We start from the raw sequence: 20,781 nt of genomic DNA, 5'->3' as shown, positions 1-20,781 counted from the left end.
ATAATAATAATAATAATAATAATAATAATAAAAAGCATAGACAAATAGGATTTGGTCCCATGATGCCATAAAAACGGGGCAAATATAATGCCACTTGTGATTGGTTACCACCACCAGTCATGGCTTGGTGTCTACCTTCTATTACTTGTCTCAACATATGCCAGTTTTTGCTCCTTTGTCACGTCTATCCTTACTTGAAACATTGCCTCCAAAGCAGCAAGTCATCTTTCACTGACTTCCTTTCTCCTAAGATCCAGTCAGAGGCAATGGAGAAAGGACAGCTATTCAGTATTGTATCTCCAGATCACCTGACTCGGGAAGATAGATTGTTTATGCTAATATTAAAAAAAAAAAATCAAGGCTGTCCTCTAGTTTGGTTTTGTGATTCAAAAATAATCAATATCTCACCTAAACTTGTTATGACATTTGTATCTCTTCTTCCAAGAGGGGGAAAATCACAACAGTATTATGCAGGGAAATTGTGACACTTCAGCTGGCAACTATTTTATCTTTATCATCCTTAGCCTGACTTTTTTTTTTTTCTGATACTCTTAGAGAAAAAATTTAAAAATACATATAAAGTAGCTTTCTAGAGATATCTTCTATATCAAAACCATTTTAGAACAGCTTTCTTAGGAAAGTACTGCATATTCAGTATGGAAGTAAAGAAAATGCAAGAAAAAATATAATCCCATTAGCTGGAGATGATACCTATAAATACAGCTTCAGCATCCCTGGTCTTACAAAGATCCCCAAAGCTGCCCTATATATATAGAACACTAGGCTATTCCCCCAGTGCCTTGACCATTTATTTACTGCTTTATTTTATATTATTTTATTTTAATTTTTTTCGATTTTTTTTTTTTTTTTTGAGAGACAGAGAAAGACACAGTGTGAGTAGGGAAGGGTCAGAGAGAGGGAGACACAGAATTCAAAGCAGGCTCCAGGCTCTGAGGTGTCAGCCCAGAGCCTGACGCGGGGCTCAAACCCATGATCATGACCTGGGCCGAAGTCGGACGCCCAACCAACTGAGCCACCCAGGTGCCCCTATTTACTGTTTTAAAAATACAAGGGGTGCCCAGTTGCCTCCGTTGGTTAAGTGGCTGACTCTTGGTTTCAGCGCAGGTCTTGATCTCATGGTTCATGAGTTTGGGTCCTCCATCAAAATCCGCTGACAGCACAGAGCCTGCTTGGGATTCTCTCTCTCCTTCTTTCTCTGTCACACCCCTGCCTGTGTGTGCTCTCTCTCTCTCAAAGTAAATAAATAAACATTAAAAAAAAATACAAACTGATGGTTACCAGAGAGGAAACGGGTGGGGAGGTCGGTGAAATTGGTGATGGGGAGTAAGGACGGCACTTGCTGTGGTGAGCACCATGTTTTACACGGAAGTGTTGACTCACTATATTGTACACCTGAAACCAGTATATTACACTGTTCATTCACCACCTGGAGTTTAAAAAGTGAAGAAATAAACAAAATTTAGGGCGCTCTTGTTTTGAAGATATCTAAGATAAGGAAGAGGTTTCAACCACTTTATCCAGCAAGAAATGAATAAAATACGTTTACTTAAAACGTTGTTACCGTCACACTTTTCCAAATTACTTCAAGGATGACATCTCAAGACTTTTAATGTAAAACAAAGCAATCAGTGTATAGTTTGATACGAGCCATCTTCTCCAAACCCATAACATTGATAGGTTAAACATAAAAAGAAAACAAAAATGCTGGTTCGTGTATAGGACAATGCTCCTATGTACCCTAGGCAAGAGGGGTAAAGAGAGCTAAAGCAATGGCCTGTGGACGTCTAGGACAGGAATCAGCAGTGGACCTCAGAGTCAAGATCCATAGAACAGGACTAACAGTGGCTCACACAACATGGGAAAATGGAAAACTGAGCTGGTCTCCTGGGATAAAGATCCCTCAGAAAAGAAACAAAGGGGAAAAAATGGGGGTGGGGGGTATTTCTTCAGGAGAAATCTCTGACCTAGAGATACAGGATTAAGACTTACTATCAAATGCACCTGTATGATAAACCACTGTTATCAGAGTAAAAATCAAGCGGGTATAAAAGAGACCACTAGGTAGAGTGGCCTATATAAGTTAAAAATACATTTGTTTCCAATTAATCTGTGCTGACTAAAGAGCTTCACCGCCTAATGTCACCCAGGGTCCAAAATGGCAGGTGCGTTTGACCATCCCTAGTCTGTGGCTTATAGCTCTGGGTCCAGGGTGGTAACAACAGTGGCATTCATTTCCCAGCTAGTGGGAGAAAAGCGAAAGCAACAACAACAACAAAAATCCCCCACAAAACTTTAGAGTAAGATTCTATTTAAGACATCAGGGGAGAAAAACTTTTATTTACCCTCTTATGTTATCTAAGTTGGGCTGTGTGAATTAACTTTACCAAAAAAAAAAAAAAAAATGGCAGAAAGGAATACAGATTGATTTATATTTTGATATGTAAAGGAGTTCACAGAAGAGATGTGAAATTCAAAGGTTACAGATGTGATTCAAAGCTTTTCCTTTTAACAAAGGAAAGAGGTTTGGGCTTCAAAGAAAGATAAAGGGTGAGGAAGTGCCTAGGAAATACATAGGGAAACTAACAGAAGATTTAAATTGTTTTAGTAAAGTTTGTTTATACAGACTCATCATCTTCGGTGATAAGGACTGATGTTCTCATCCTGGCATAGGAGATTGGGGAAATGCATGGTCCCCTCACGAAGGGAAATTTATGCGTTGCTTTTAGGCAGATAAGGGGAAGGAAGAGGAATCTTCCTGTATCTTTTGATTCTTAACTGCCTTCAGCTCAAAATAATATTTAGCATATTTTGGCATAGCGCGTATGATCCACTTCAAAGAAACAGGCCAGAATGTTTTAACTCACGTTGCATTTCCCCTAACTTATTCAGGCACTCACCGGTAGCGAACGAGAATGTTGTAAAATTTAGTATCTGGCTGGGCTGCCATGGGTCCAGCTACAAGTGTGTAGGGTGAACATGTGGGGGTTGTTCCATTTCCAAGAGGATGAGTGAGAATACGGGCAGTGGTCTTCACTGCAATCTGTTATTCCAGTCATCCAAAATCTCATTCCTTCACACGCTCACCCTTACCCAGGGCCTGGCTGTGCAGTGCTGCAGAAGAAAGGGGGCGGTGGAAACCATAATCTACTTTCTTAGGGATTGGGGAGTGGGTGGCAAGGAAAAGATACTTCAGCTTGAAAAAAAAATGCTGTCTTTTGTCATGCTAGAGAATGCTTATTAAAACAGTCACTCTAACAATTTGGAAGACAGATCCTGTTACCAAGAGCCTCAAGCTGTAGAGAAATGGATCTAGAAGAGGAGAATGCTTGAGCATGTTGGGTACTCCTTTGCTGCTTTGAGCAACATACTACGAGTGAGATCTACCTGGGCAAGGAGTGGCCAGTTTGACAACTGGTGATTGAAGGGACTTCTGAGAAGGGCAGCTCACCTCTCTGGTGGCCCCAAATGTAAACCATCTAAGGAGCCGCTGAGATGAGGCCCCAACCAATTAGAAGAGTCAGTACCCCAGACAACAGAAAATAGGACCTTCTCGCAGTCTTGCCCAAAGCTCTCCCTTCCTTTAAGATGAGGAGAACCAGTCTAAACGCAAAGATTAGCCCTTCACTCCCAACCTGCCCTTTCAGAGTGTCCCAACATTAACAAATTAAGGGAAGGAAATTAGCCATTAGCAAATCAAGGGAAGGAAAGGTGGGTTATGCACAGAAGCCAGTTAATAGAAAAGGAAGTTGGTAAGTTAAGGGTCAAAACAGAGAGTGAAATTTGAGTGGTGTTATTTTGTTGTCATTGCATTACTCAGAAATAGAATTTCAGTAATATTTTGAAAGAACTGTATGGCACAAGAAAAGAATGCTTGGCCTAAATAAGCCACTCACAGGCTCCCAAACTGGATGAGCAAAAAGAGGGCATCTCCCGAAATGCACTCTGTAGACAGAGGGCTCTGGATAGAGTTGGATAATGGTGACTCTTAGAAATGTAGACACCCATAGACGATTGGTTGGGTCCCACTGTTCTCTCAGCTCCCAGGTAGGGGAGCTTCTGATGTCCCTTGAGGACAGCTACAGATAGTCACGCCCCTCCAACCTTACTCTTTAGCAACAGGGGGGAGAAGGTGGTCTCTGCCTCAGTTTTGTGTCTAATCTCATATGCATTCACCGGATTGATGTGTCTTTATTTATTTGTTTATTTATTTATTATTTTAATTTTTAAGATAGAGAAATCGTGTGTGGGGGGGGGGGGGAGAGAGGGAAAGAGAGAGAGAGAGAGAGAGAGAGAGAGAGAGAGAGAGAGAAAATCTCAGACAGGCTCTACATCAGCACAAAGCCCCATACAGGGCTTGATCCCACAACCCTGGGACCAGGACCTGAGCTCAAATCAAGAATCAGTCAGTCGCTCAACCAATTAAACCACCTAGATGTCCCTGATGGGACCTAATTTAGATCTAAAAGGTTATGCTAGATGGTTAAACAGTAAAGTGATATTTACAAAATGAGAAAATAACATTACTTTAAATTGTTGGAAAAAAAGATAAGAGAATATTTTGTGAGTGCAGCTCAGGGAATACCTTCTTAAACATGATGCAAAAAGTAAATGAAATAAAATAAAAATTTGATATGTTTGACTACATTAATATTTAATGCCTATGCTACACAAAGAGCCCACAAGCAGATACAAGTTAAGCAGAATATGTGCAAAAAATAAATAGACAATGCATTTGTATTCAGAAAATTGAATAGGTATGAATCCTTAAAAATAAATAGAGTCAACCAGAGAGAAAAATGGGCATTGATCAATAATCCAGTTAAGAAAGCAGAAACTCGGCTACTGAAGAACTGAAAAGTTTGTCAACCCTAACAGCAAGGATGAAATTAAAAATAAACAATGGAATATAATAAGCAATATTTTAGAAGTCTGATTAATATTAAAATAGTGAAAAGAGAAGGAAATATAACATTTCTTTTTTTTAAATTTTTTTTAACATTTATTCATTTTTGAGAGACAGAGAGAGACAGAGCATGAGTGGGGAAGGGGCAGAGAGAGAGGGAGACACAGAATCCGAAGCAGGCTCCAGGCTCTGAGCTGTCAGCACAGAGCCCAACGCGAGGCTCGAACTCACAAACTACGAGATCATGACCTGAGCCGAAGTCAGACACTCAACCTACTGAGCCACCCAGGCACCCCTAGATAACATTTCTGATATGCAGAACTAACAATTCCACTTCTAGTCATATAACCAAAGAATCCATGGCCATGAGCTTGAAAGAGGCAAGTTGAAGACTATTCATGCCAACATTATGTGTAAAACAGAAAAATGAGAAAAAAATCACCCCTTCATGAGTGGTTGGGTAAATAATTTGAGCCATGCTTCTAAAATGGAGTTGCATGTAGCAGTTAAAATAAACCAAGCTACCTGTACAACACGTGCCAATCTCAAAAACATAATGATCAATTAATAGTATGAACTGCATGGTACCATCTTTATAAAGTAACAAAAGAACGGTACATATTATACCCATGGAGTAATATTGTGAAGATATATAAATAAAGAATACTATTTTTCTTTGAAGGGAAGGCACGGTATACCCAGGTCTCTGTATTTGTGATATTTCTATTTTTCAAAAAATAAATAAGGCAAATGTTAATGTTAATAAACTAGGCGACGGGAGTACAAAGATTTCCCAATGTCCATAAGATGTAAATACTGCCTAATGAAAACAGTAATAATAATAATGATTATTCAAGGAAGTCAGATCCTGGAACCCCCAATCCATAAAACGTGGAATGCCTCCTTGACTTTGTACCTTGGGAACTTCATAGAAGTCTCAGCCACACTCGGATGTTTCTCTACTCGTTACAGTACGTGCCAAGGGTAATTGGTGTGACTCTACAAAAGAAAAGCTAAATATAATAATTCATATAGCTAAAGTACCACATATGTTCAATTGCTACACATTTTTATGCTTTTATTATGATTTTTTTAATGTTTAGTTATTTTTAGAGAGAGAGAGAGACAGAGCACATGTGCACACACATGACTGGGGAGGGGCAGAGAGAGAGATAAGGAGAGAGAAAAGACCAAGTAGGCTCCACTCTGTCAGCACAGGAGCCTGACATAGGGCTCAATCTTGGTCTCAAAAACCCATGAGATCATGACCTGAGCCTAAATCAAGAGTGGGATGCTCAATGGACTGAGCCACCCAGCTGCCCCAATCACTACATAATTTTAAAATTGAGTAGATTCAAAATAAATAAATGAATTAAATTAAAATCAGTTAAAATTAAATGAAACTGAGTAGGTGCTAGATATAATGTCTCTTTTTCTTTTCATAAATTCATAACTGACACCAATCCTTTTGTATCTAATTTATTACATTTTAACCATGAGACATAATCATCAATTGTTGAATTAAAAATATGAATTTTTGTGAAGGCATTACCTCTGGGTTATGGAAATTCTATTCTGGAGTTCAGTCTCATTTCCTTGATGGTGGAGAAGAGTCAAACACAGGTTGTAAAACAGAGCAGACAGAAGCAAAGCAAAGCAAGTCCTAACCTCTGGCCCTTCTGGTTCTACAGGTGCATTTTTCTGGTGTGGTGACCTGTGTGGGCGCCCACCCATTATTCTCACTGTTCCAAGGCCATTGTCCTTGTCATGCAGGTGCAGAGAAAAGATGCACTTTACTCAAGGGCATATCATCACACAGTCTTTTTCCTTGTATATGAAACATCATTTGGAAACATTGAGTTCCCAGTGAGAAGTTATTTTGAAATGAACAAACAAACAAAAAAACCAAAAAACAATTAGAAAATCTAAACAATTGGGGTGACTGGGTGGCTCAGTTGGTTAAGCATCCGACTTCAGCTCAGGTCATGATCTCACAGTTCGTGGGTTCAAGCTCCGCATCGGGCTCAGGGCTGACAGCTCAAAGGCTGGAGCCTGCTTCAGACTCTGTGTCTCCCTCTCTCTCTGCCTCTCTCTCTCTCTCTCAAAAATAAATAAAACATTAAAAAATTAAAAGAAAAGAAAATCTAAACAATTGAGCAGCATATCATATAGTATGCACCTGAACAGTATGTGTCTGTATTGGGTAATAATGCATAGAAAGCTAGTGAATATATCTGAAACCATAGATACATATAAATATGTATAATATGAAATAATTTTCAGATATGACCGTTCAGTCTGAATGAAATGACCATTTTTTTCTCTATAATTACAGAGGGGACTGCAACAGTACTCTCCTCTGTGGTCATCACTGCTGAACAATTAACCTTGACCTTCATTAAGGCCTCTGCTCTGCTGGCAATATTTACAACTATTGAAGTGAGTCATTTTCTTGCTGATATAACAATTTCATGGGCAGTAGTAGTACCCCAAATGGGAGAACATTAAGACTCACTTCCAGAGGCTTTATTTGTCTTCAAGTGAATCCATTATGGAGAGAATTTAATCCCTTACTGACTCTAGAATTGCAAGGCATAGTACTTATGCAATGGAATTATGCTAAACTACTAATTATCTGTTGTACATTTAAAACTTAAACAATTTCATTTTCCATAATCACTTTTCCCCCCCATTTCAGTTTTATATAACTAAATTCACTTGTTAAAATGACATTACAAAGAAATCTTTAGGGGAAAGAATTAGAGTTCGATTTATATAAAAACAATTATAATAATTTACTACTAATCTTTTCTGATATATTGTGCTTATTCACAATAGAAAATTCCCTATTTATATTATAAAGAAATGCATTAATTTTCAGAGTGGATATGAAGTTACCGAATTTAGGACGGTCATATTTTCCCAGGGTTATTATTCACTGGTGTCAAGTTGAAAAATATTTTTTAGAAACTTCTACTAAAGCATTTTCTGTCATCACTTATTGCATTACTGTTCAAATATGTTATTAATTTACTCAAAATGAAGGGAGAATTATGGCTTTAGCATTTACTTTATGGATTATAGTGTTCATGTTTTAGATAGAAAATTGTTTCTAATCTTGCCTTATGTGTATACATCCAATTGTTTCTGCCATGTGAAGTTGGTATCCAAATTCCAGACTTCTGAAGACTAAGTCCATATTATTAGGCAGCTGAGAAGAGAAAGATTTAAAACTACTGGGTACATTTGGAGTGATCACTTAAATGTCTAAGAATTCCTTTTATCAGCTACTGAGATCCAGGAAACTTGTGGTGACATAGTCACTATGGTTTAACAGAAAACACATTTTAATTTTGTGTTAAATAAAATTGTTTTCTTTTCACTAATTAAGATGGAAAATCCTATCACTTGATAACTGCCATCTGTAAAATATTGACTGTGTCTCCATGCCTTCATGTACATAGATATACTGTCTCTGTTAATTAAACCATAAGTTAAGTATCATTAAGTGCATTTTTCAAGTGAAGTCTTGAACAGGAAGAAAGTGGAAACGACTGCAGGCCAGAGGTGGCAAACGGCTAGAGCCATGAGCACTGTCTTTGTTTATCTGCCCACTCTGTGTGTGTTCCTTCCTTTCCATCACACTGAGCACAGGACCAAGGTCAGTCCTAACCAAGGGTAGCCACAAATCTTACATGGGTCCTCTCTTTCCCAACGTAGTTAAGCAGATAGAGTATGGCTCTCGTGAGGACTTCAAAGGCAATTTAGGATCCAAGGGAAATCTTGTGTGTACTTGAACAGTCATTAAAGGAGTAGAAATATAGGCCTACAATCCTTTGTCTGCAACACTTGGGACCGGGTATATTTAAAAAATCATAATGTTTCAACTGTTAGAAACATAATAAGCGTTTCTTGTGGGGATCAGTACAAGGAAACTCTAATCAGACATCAATATTTTTGCAGACAGGTACATGAATCTTCATGCTAAGTAAGATAAATCTTATAGATAGCCTCTTTGTTTCATTGTAAATAAAGTTTATCTACCAAATAAGTTGTTTACAAACCTTCACATAGTCTTTTTTTTTTTTTTTTTAACTAGGCTGCACGCCCATTGTGAGGCTTGAACTCACACGATCCTGAGATTAGTAGTTGCCTGCTCTACTGACACAGCCAGTCATGTGCCCCACACTGTCTTCTTTGTAAATTGCAGAATTGTGGGTAAGAGAGAGAGTTGCTGCTTTAAGTCAGGATTGTGTGGCAGCAGGAACGTTGACTGATTTACGTGTCCATTCGTCTCTCCTACTCTCAGTGCTTAGGGCACATCTTGATTTTCTCCTTTTGGCCAGACCTAAAATGTCATTGCCTAGATAGTTCTAAGTAAAGAAAGGAAAGCAAAAAGTAATACTTCTTGAATCCTCAACTGGTGTTTTATAAACAAACACGTCTTCAAAATGGTTTATAATTATAACTTATTATATATATATATATATAAATATTTTATAATGACTATTGTAATAATGACATTTGGTTGAAACTGTGTGTATAAGAACAACTATTTGATGAAGATTCTCATTAATGATCATCTCTGTAGACCTACATTGAGATTATTCACAGATACTCAATGTTGGCCTGATAATTTATGGAAGGTAATTAGATCACTGATAGAATCTAAATTTTCTGCCATGAAAATGTACATTTTTTCCATTTTTTTTTTTTTGGTCTTATTGGCTCATGCTTTGAAAGAGTCATTTCTCCAACTTGAATTATGTCCTCATCATACTTTTCTATTTTGTTCTAAATCACTGGTACATAAGGCAATAGGAAAATTTGGTAAAAACAAACAAAAAAAGTATATATATATGTGTGTGTGTATATATATATATATATATATTATGTGTACTCTAGTCACATATATTAGCATTGCTATACCAATGTCTAACAATGTCTGTGGTACCACACGATAAGATTCTGAATTTTTTGACATTGACTCATATTGAAACCTTTTATTTATTATTATTATTGCTTTTCCCCCTGGCCCTGCATGCCCACCCCCATACATTCTGGGAATGAGGGATTGAATTTTATTTATTATTTTTAAGTAGGCTCCACACTCAACGTTGGGCTTGAACTCATGACCTGAGACCAAGATCACCTCATGACTGAGCCAGCCAGGCACCCCATACTGAAAGCTTTTAAATAGCAGTTATTGTTTCTATACACAAGGATGATGTGGCATAATGTAATTATCCCGGAATAAAATAAAATAGAAAAAATCTTCTCAGACTTAGGATTCAGGTTGGTCTTTGTGGGCTTTGCAATTAACTCTTTCTCATTAAAAAAAAAATATTTATTTATTTTGAGAAAGAGAGAATGCACATGTACTTGTGAGAGCAGGGGAAGAGCACAGAGAGAGGGAGAGAGAGAATCTCAAGCAGGCTTAGCACCGTCAGCACAGAGCCCGACTTGGGGCTCGATCCCATGACCCTGGGATCATGACCTGGGCTGAAATCAAGAGTTGGAAGCTCAACCGACTGAGCCACCCAGGAGTCCCAAATCCTTCTCATTTTAGTCACCTAAGCTGACGTATTTTCTCATTACCCTGACATTACAAAAAATGAATTTGCACTTTGCTCAATTCTACATGTTTCCAAAATATTTTACACATATACAGACACAAAGTACAAGATAAATTAATTTTATTCTGCCCTAGAAGTTCTAAGCAATGCTACTATAGTCTTCACATGAGCTGGTTATCAGTAATATTTTAATTAAGCTTGATCACTGATAATATTGATAATTGAAAATATTGATAATTCTCATGAATACTGAGTGCCATAGTTCTTCAAAATTTTATAAAACATCAATGGAAAACACACATCATAGGAAGCAAAAGACTGGAGGACAGACGCACAAAGACAGAAATGCAGGTATGAACCTGTAACACAATCATTTATATGTTAAATGTACTAAATTCACTCAGTTTCATCATTGTCAATTTCTAAAACCCAAAGTCCATTAATTGCCATTGTACTGTTACTCTGACCTAAGACATTTGTATATTTAGTGGAGTATAATAAATAAATACACAAATACCTAAATACATAAATACATTCCTACGTAAATAAAAGAGGAGGGGCTGCTGAGGAGCTACAAAAAGTCAAGTTTATGTATTCCCACAGCTTCTTCTCTTTGACTTTTGCACTGCGTCTGAAAGTGAATTCCTAACATCAGATACATCCATATTCCACATCAATATAACCCAAAGGCGATAGATTGTCGCTCTCCCGTATACTGACGTTAAAATTGCAATGCTCTTTCCCTACAAACACAGCAGTGTTTACACCTAGTCACACACCTCAAGATGTATTGTTTTGATGGGACAAGAATAAGCACATGAGGCCGTCTGTGTCTTCCACAGAGACCACAACAAATTTAGCCACCCGAGCTCTCTGGCTCACGTAGGGATTTAACCCAGTGCCTGCTCTCATGTGCAGCAAGGTCCAATAAATGGAATGAGCCCCCATCCCAGTGAGTGACGAGGACAGAGTACTCATTAATTTAACATTCTTCTTCTCCAACTCTATCATTTCAATACCAGGCTCCATCTACAAAGAATGCATCAAACTTCATCTTCGTTGACTGCTCGATGTGAGGGGCCCATTTCCTTTCTCATATTTCTCCTTCAGGATCATTTACTAACAAACATACACACGGCTCAGGATCTTAACAGAAGAGATGACTAATGAAGTCTAAATAGTCATAAAAGGAAAATTCCCATGAACTAGATAAACACAAGAATTACAAATGTGATGAATAGGAATAAGATGCTACAGAAATTGATATTGCCAAGCGTATCATTTGAGCCACATTTCGATACTCATAACAATTACTTAGAATCAGCAACAACGCACAGCTAATCAACTACATCTGTTCATCTTCACAGCTGTTATCCCGGAAAAAAAAACACCACCGTCCTCCCCACTCGACTCCAAACACGCTGTGATGGTAATGAACACCTATCCTGATGAGGAATACGGCCTAACATCTTGGAGAAAATTCAAATAGAGGTCCATTTGAAAGTCAGAGATAGGGAGTTACCAAGGAAACTAGCTGGCGAGGTAGCGAAATGGTCTAACTTTGAGCGATGTGAGTTTATTTTTGATCAGAATCAACTTTCCATTCATTGTTACTTACTCCTTTAGAATGGTGAGAAAACAAAATAAAATCGCAAGTAATAGAGGCCTGCCTCTACGTAAAATACTGAATCGTTTGTTTCACTCACTCATCATGAAGAAAATATATTTACTTTCCAGCCTTTGCTAATACTTGCAGCCATATATACACATGCATGCCCTCGTACTAAGTGGAAACAGGAAAATGCAGAGTAGTAATTAACTAGTTAAAACTATGATAAGGTGTTAAGAGAACATTTCACAGGGATAACTCACCTAATCAGGAAGTTCAAAGGTTGACTGCTTTCTTTGAAAACATATCATTTAAGCAAAATCTAAATGGGAATCTTATTAAGAGACTTGGATGGGTCTCTTAATAAGAGACTTGGATGGGTGTAACATGAGAAAAGCCCTACATGGCGAGAAGCATAGGATTGCCATTTTGAAATAAAACCGTTTACGGCCTGGATAGGAATGGTCAAAAGGACTGTTGAAGGAGGACAGGCGAGGAGAGAGAGTATGCCTCACCGGTTCACTTTGTTAGGGGTTTGGGGCTTTATCCTGAGAACTACAAGCCCAAGAGCGTTTCTGAGCAGGGGAATAGCCATTATTTTAGGGACACCATTTACCGGGTGCTTACTCTGTGCCAGGCACTGTTCCAAGCAGGTTTATGCACAGCAGTGCGGTGGGTGGCTGCTATTACTAAACTTATTTTCCAAATAAGGACATTGAGGCTCAGAACATCAAACATCTGGTAGGGGGCAGAGCACAGGTTCCAGCGCTCAAGCACTCTGCCTCCAGATCCCTCAGGCTAAACCACCAGGTCGTTCATCACATACCTCACTGCGGCCACCTATCACATTTCCCATACGATTTAGGCAATTTTCTCTCCCACCAATGTACTATCTCTTGTCGTCAGGGTCCATGTTTTTGTTTGGATCTCTGTCTTTTCTTTTTTTGCCTTCTCTGCAAGAACGCAGTAGGTTATTAACAGAAACGTGTTGATCTCTACCCAGTAGTGTAGCGCATGTTACAAGCCTGCCGGTCAAATCCTAGCTGCCCAGTTACCAGCAGTGAGACTTTGGGAAGCATAAACTCATTTTTGGCTCCATCACGTGCAATATAGAGAGAATTCCAGGTAGTGCAACCTCTCCGTAACGTATGATGGGGACTGAATGGCGTGTGTGTGTGAACAGTCCCTGGGTTGGCTCAGTTAAATGTCTATTTAATTTAGACATTGCCGGTACTATTTCTCATTGTTTTTCCTTCCTATACTTGCTTCTAATTGGGTATTTTCCCAACATATAAACTCTTATTTCTCTATTTCTGTTCAGTAATGAACAAAACAGTGCACAAGGAGGAAATGAGAAATTGTAGGTGACAGCTGCCTGGTCTCCAGATTTGCAGAACCAGAACCTTTTGATCCTGTGGCTTTACTGTCGTCCTCTAGTTTGGCTTGCTGAACTCCTGGGGCAGCCGTGTCAGGAACCACCGAGCCTGGATACATGAAAACGGAGAGAAGGTTTCTCACACGCTACTCTTTTCTGTTATCCTCATCCTGGTAGATCCATCCACCCCATTTCCGGCCCCTCTGGCATGCACAGTGTGGCTCCTCCACGCCTTTGAGGATTTTGCCTTTCTCTGGCACTTAATTCCCTGCTCCCCTTGGCCTGGGTCCCAACTATTGCAAAATATATGCCCGAAACTTCCTTATCAGAACAATACTGCCTTTTCTAAGGCAACTGTGAATACCACTTGTTCTCAGAAATATAATCCTTACCATTTTTCTTTTCCAAAGACAGTAGGTGAATTTCTCCAGCACCTAAATCCTCTCTTGTTATCTTCTTTTATTTCTACTTGGCCAGGAGGACTGAAAAAGACGGCAGGGAGGCAGAGAAAATACAAAACCAGAATATTTGAATAAAAACTTGTATAAAGAACACTTCTTATTCCCAGTCGAGGAGCTGAATAGACAACTTTATAAAATACCTAACAACCTGAAGTTCCCCTGGCATCTTCTTTTTTAGTTCGCCATTATTCTGTATGATAGTCTCTTTGCCCCCAAAGACCAATTTTCCCATTTATTCGTGAGTATTCATTTTCCCTAAACTTTTGACTTTGACCCTTTCCTAATTAAAACACATGGTTATCCTTCTGGTAAGAAGTCCATATCCAAATTCTTTCTCATTAGTGGCCATAAATAACTGTTACGGGGATAACTCCTCATATCTCTGCCTTTACCCATCAACCTTATTGGAAACCCTTCTTCGGTGCTTAAGACATCATCTCAAACTAAGCTTTGTCCAGAAACACATGGAACTTGTTAGAAAATACCATTTATTACTACATAGTGTATCATCACAACGACATTGCTACATAGTTTCTCATCCATTTTCCTGGAGGGAAAAATACCACGTCATTAGATAATTTTGCAATGACAGAAATTGCTAATGGTCAGCAACGAATGCTACCTCCAGAAGAGAAGGAGCGATAACAGCTAGGTTTCCCTGTCTCTTTACAGATATTCCCTCCATAGCCACCCATGAGAAGGAAATGAGTGTCAGACTGCTTGGGCGAGTGTGGCCCCGACCTTCACATTCTGATTCACAAACTTCCCAAATCCTACCGTTGCGTTATTACCAGTTGAATATAGAGTACATTCGTCCATCCTACTTTAGGGCGTGGGGAATGCCTTCTATCTAAGTTGAGTTCATCACTTCATACCTTGACATAAATGGACACTGTTCAGGCAAAATTCCCCATAAAATGTTGCCAGTACTTTGTATTTTTTTTCTTCATTTGATCACCAAACCACTTTAATACTGTGCTCAATTATAAATCCCATTTTACGTTACTCTGCCTGGACAGCTCCCCTTATCTCTTTCCCTTGGCTGAAATCTTGCAACGGTGCCCATGGCAAGTCTCCAGGTGACCTTCAGGCAGGATGGGCTTAATTCCTCGCTGCTCTTTGCAGACCATAATTTTCTCATCCTTGGGCCAAAACCCTTCCTTCTTCAAACTTCAGGCCACCCAGTTGTGCTAGTGGTCCCTCCCTCCCTATTCTCATTTCCTCTAAGCCACTAAAGTAGACATTTCTTGGACATTTCTGAACTGCCCACGTTCACTTCATCTAGATCAATAGTACGATATACGCAGGCACTTGCCTTTATATTCATACTCTATTATAGGACATCTGTGACCACAGAAAGCTCTAACAGGAGGTGCTGGGCTCACCTGTATCCATAGCTGACTGTTGTTGGGCCAACAACCTCTTCTGACCTGGAGGAGCCAGTGGAAAATTTGTTTTTCTGAGACTTTGGATTTAGGGTCACACAGACTTCCAGAGTGATAGAACAATAGGTTGCAAGAGTAATGGTCTATAATCACCTATGCTGAGCTCCTCAGATCTATCCTGATACCCTGTTCCCTAAAGCCTTAGTTTTTACTTTCCCCCGTATTCAGTGCCGTACGTCCTTATCCTTCGAATAACATTTGTGTCTTCATTAAGTTTATCATCTCTATCCTTACGTCACTTGTCTTTAAAAAAAAAAAATACTTCTCTGATAAGTACTTCAAGGACTCTGCTACCGCTGTGTAACAAAGTAACTGAAATTTCGTGTTGCTGAAACAGCACAATAATTATGGACAATTATTCAAGTTAGGAAATTAGTCTAGTCTCAAATGGGGCCTATCATCCATCTGCATTCAGTCCCAAGTTGTATCGGTGGCTTTCCCGACCTTGACCGTGCTCTTTACACATCACTGGGTGCTTCAGCTGAAACAGCTAGTCTGATTGGGGACTGGTTTCTATGGTTCTTCATTTTCCATAAGGCCAGCCTGTGGCTGCTGTGTCAGGGTAGAAGCAGGGATCCCAAGACAGAAAGAGGGAAAGCATGGCAGTCTCCTTGAAGCCTGGGCATGAAACCTGCACATCAACACTTCTGGTGTACCTGTTGAACAAAGTAAGTCACAAGGGTAGCCCAAACTCACAGGGAAAAGAATAGACACCATCTCTTCATGAGAGAGGTGAAGTATAACATTGCAAAGGGAGTCAGGGAAGAGTGAATGATTATAGTCAGGTTTGTAACTGACCACAAAGTCCCCCTGATGAAATCTCAGTTCCTAGGCCCACTTACCATGAAGCCACATCTTTCCAGCTTTCTGAGATTGTTGAACTGCCAGGCGAAAATCAGATCACTGTAGAGACTAATCCTGTGACAAAATCATTTTTGCACTTTTGAAATGGGTTTTTAATATTCCTCAGAGACTCAGGACATTCTCCCAATCTCCTCATTGTCTATTTTAAACTCTCTCCAATCTCCTTGAGCCACAGATACAACTATCTCAAACCTATGAGAGGGTGAGATATAGATACTGTGTCATGTGTCATTGTACGAGTACAGGTGTCATTACTCTGTGAAGGCACAGTAATATTGAAAGACCTGTGCAGAGAAAGATATGCCAAATTTTATAAAGAACGGACTGAAAAAATGGCATTCTTTGTAGTGCCAATCACCTGCAACTCATAAAATTAATGTGTCATTTAAATAAAGAATAGAGTCAATCTATCTAATACAGAAAAATGGGGAAAAAACCAAAATGTTTCAGCTCTATACTTACCACTCCCAATTACCACAGTTCACAGTTGTGAACTGTGGGCAACACATTATCTCCTCTTGGCCTCTGCTTATCAATCTATAAAATAAACAGATCGAATAAAGTGATCAGTAAGGTTACTTACAGCAAAAGATATATTCATCCAGGGAATTTGATCTGGAGATATAAAAAAACCCATAAGTTTAATGTTCTGCAGAAATAAAACAAAACAGGCCATTTGATGTTTAATGGATAAATATTTAAAAACCCTCTTCTTAGGGATATTTTACTCATGTATTTTTAAAACTTCATTTCTTTCTTTTACTGTAAGCACACTTAGAGAAAGGCAAAATTGTTCTAGAACATATCCATCTGTTCCTTCTTTTATACTTTGTTATAGTAACATATTTTCATAGCTATAGTATCATCATTTGCCTGTAAACAATGATGAAAACACCATTTAGGATTGCAGTAATTTGAAGAAATGAAAATATACAGATACAGTCATGTTTCCAAATATGTAGAACATAATGATTCCACTGTCACCACGACTAGCTTTCAGGATAGCCAGCAGAATTTATTTTCAAATGTTCTTTATAATAAATGACTCAGAGATGAACGGAGAACTGACTGCTTGTCCAAAGCCAAGTGTTAAAGCTCTAAGGGAGAGTTCCCATTTCTCTGTTGATGGACGCTGTGCAGTGCTCCCTGGTGTCTGTAAAGTGCAATGTCAGCTCCATGACCCTCCAGAAATTGTCAGCAACCTGGGCCAAGCAACCTGGACCACTCTTCAAGGCATATCCTAATGTGGGTGGCTGTGAGGTGGGTGAGATCCTGTAGATGGTCTATTCCATCTATCCTGTTGAGTGAAGTTACCTACAAGCAGAACTTTTCAAAATTTCTCTAGAATTCAGGAATTTACCTTTATTGTCAGAATAAGGACTGCATGTTAGAGTCTTTTTAAAAAAATATTTTTTAAGTAACATAAAAAATATTTTTAATAATATTTTTTAAATAAATAAATGATTTTTTTAAATTTTTTTATGTTTATTTATTATTGAGAGACAAAGAGAGACAAAGCATGAGCAGGGGAGGGGCAGAGAAAGGAGGAGACACAGAACCTGAAACAGGCTCCAGGCTCTGATGTCAGCACAGAGCCCGACGCGGGGCTCGAACTCGCAAACTTCGAGGTCATGACCTGAGCCAAAGTTAGACGCTTAAACAACTGAGCCACCCAGGCGCCCCTCTTTCTAATTTTGTTAATGTTTATTTTTGAGAGAGAGTCAGAGCAAGAGTGGGGGAGGAGCAGAGAAAGAGGGAGACACAGAATCTGAAGGATGTTCCAGGCTCCGAGCTGTCAGCACAGAGCCCGATGCAGGGCTTCAACTCACAAACTGTGAGATCATGGCCTGAACCGAAGTCAGACACTTAACCAACTGAGTCACCCAGGCACCCCAAGACCCTTTATGTAACAAGTAAAGTCTTGAAAATAAAATGACAGGTATATATTTAAAATGATCAAATTAAATCAGAATTAATTCTAACCTCTGTTTATATATTCACATTAATTTTCTCTAAAAAGTAACTTTTAATAATGCCGAAGGCATGCCACTCACTTTGGGACAGGGGGCCTTCTGTCAGCCACCGTCTTCTCCCTGGCTCTGTCTGGGATAGCAAACTCTTCCAACAATTCCTATAGTTTGATGTGACTATTTCTCCCTCAAGACAAACAAGCAAGCAAAACCCAAACAAAAAACAACAACAAAGCAATACCAATGTTCTGGCTATCAGGACCCAGGTAACCAGTTCAAAAGTTTTGTAGATTCATAGCATGGAAGCTATAGTCTTCATTAACACTTTATTAAAGGTATAGGTTCCCAATCAAAGCGCATGCTTTTGTCATCACAACTGAGACCCAACTGTGTGACATAGATATCACTTCCTCATTTGCAATGAGAAAATGGACGTTTGGTATATCGAGTAACTTTCCACAAGGGAGTAAATGGAGGAGACAAAAGGGGATCTACATCCATTGAGTAATCCTTAACCCACTTAGTAGTTAAGAATATGCGAATCGCCGTGCCGATTTATCACTGAGTTGGCTGTGATGTGAAATCAAAGGTTCTAGACTTAGTGACATCTCTCATCCCTTCCGATACTGACCTATCTACTCCTGGATGCCAACGATACTTACGTGGGAAGAGATACTTAGATGCATCTACTGAGCGTCCGATGAGCCAAGGCCAGCTTCGGTCACCTATTTCTATATCTAGTATCATTGACTCAAAAAACGATAGCTTAGTTATGAACAGTCCTCAAAATGTGCCTCATAGTTTAACTAAACCAGAATGGCTTCTCATTTGAGATAACAGTGAAGCAACGTTTCTTGACTTACCCATTTTTAACTTTCCATTAAATATCTTGCCAAAGAGAGAAAAAAAGACTGATATATTGCTGTTTTGCACCAGTTCTAATGTAAATTTGGTGGGCTTCCTGGTCAATATGCTGCAATGGTACTATTTTTAAAATGTTTATTTATTTTATTTTTGAGAGAGAGAGAGAGAGAGAGAAAGAGAGAGCACACATAGGAGGAGCAGAGAGAGAAGAGACAGAGGATATGAAGCAGGCTCCCTGCTAACAGCCAAGAGCCCCATGTAGGGCTCAAACTCATGAAGTGTGAGATTACGACCTGAGCTCCTGAGCCCCTGAGTGGATGTTGGATGCTTAATTCACTGAGCCACCCAAGTGCTCCCGCAAAGGTACTATTCTTTTTTTTTAATTTTTTTAACATTTTATTTATTTTTGAGAGACAGAGACAGAGCATGAGTGGGGGAAGGGCAGAGAGAGAGGAAGACACAGAATCTGAAGCAGGCTCCAGGCTCTGAGCCATCAGCACAGAGCCTGATGCAGGGCTCGAACTCAGGAACCACCAGATGATGACCTGAGCCGAAGTCGGCCCCCCAACCAACTGAGCCACACAGGTGCCCCTGCAAAGGTACTATTCTTAAAGACCCTTCTACTCCACATGTTTACAAAAATATTAAAAAAAAAAAAAAGAGGTAGACACACCAGATCAACTTTACGCTAAATATTCCATTGAACAATTAGGACTCCTGCATTTAGGGAAGTCAATAACCCCCTCCATCCTCTCCTATTTTATGCAAAACCACTTCTCAGGGGTCTTCCTTCCTTCCTTCCTTCCTTCCTTCCTTCCTTCCTTCCTTCCTTCCTTCTTTCCTTTCGTTCTTTCTTTCTTTCTTTCTTTCTCTGGGAAAGGGGCAGAGAGAGAGGGAGATAGAGAATCCCAACCAGGCTCCAGACAGTCAGCACCGAGACCGGCATGGGGCTGGAACTCAGGAACCGTGAGATCATGACCTGAGCCAAAACCAAGAGTCAGATGCTTAATTGACTGAGCCCCCCAGACGCCCCCCAGGACTATTTCTTTTCACCTCTTTGAACTAGATTCGGGGCAGGTTCTATTTTTCCTCTGATTACACTCATAGTAAAACATGCTCTGATGTCATCTGGTCACAAAACAAGTCTTAGTTTGATAATGAATATGTCCAGTCGTATGTCATCATTAGAACCTTAGTTTCAATACCACCCCCCCCCCCCGGACCTGCCCCCGTGCATCTCCATTGTGGACCATCCATTGCAAGAAAGACAGAGTGGTACTTTCGTCCCTCTTCCCCAATGACTGCTTCTCTGTCTCTCTCTTTCTAACCAGTGCTCCTTGATGCCTCTCCAAAGTAGGATTGGGACAACCAAGGGAGGGAAAAGAGGAAAGGGAAACAGGAAAATCACCTCCTGGCTAATACCACTGTGAGTTCCAGTCTGCGCTGCAGCTGGCCTGTGCGAACACTGCATTTTCGTTAAGTGTTGCGTGAACCGGTTCTCTGAGAATTTTGCATCTCCCACGTGACATCTGACTCAGACAAAGGTGCTCCACCGCTGAGTACTTAGGACTTCTTCCTTAGCCACCAGGCCTGCCGTGGGGTGGCCCCAGCATCGACTACAGATGTCCTGTCTAGAGAGACACTGAGGAAAACCCCTTGTCAGCTCTCTGGAATCTATGACCAATCCCTGGAC

The sequence above is a fragment of the Lynx canadensis genome, chromosome A2 (genome assembly GCF_007474595.2).
Source record: "Lynx canadensis isolate LIC74 chromosome A2, mLynCan4.pri.v2, whole genome shotgun sequence".
Taxonomy (NCBI): Eukaryota; Metazoa; Chordata; class Mammalia; order Carnivora; family Felidae; genus Lynx; species Lynx canadensis.
This window is presented reverse-complemented; position numbering follows the sequence as displayed.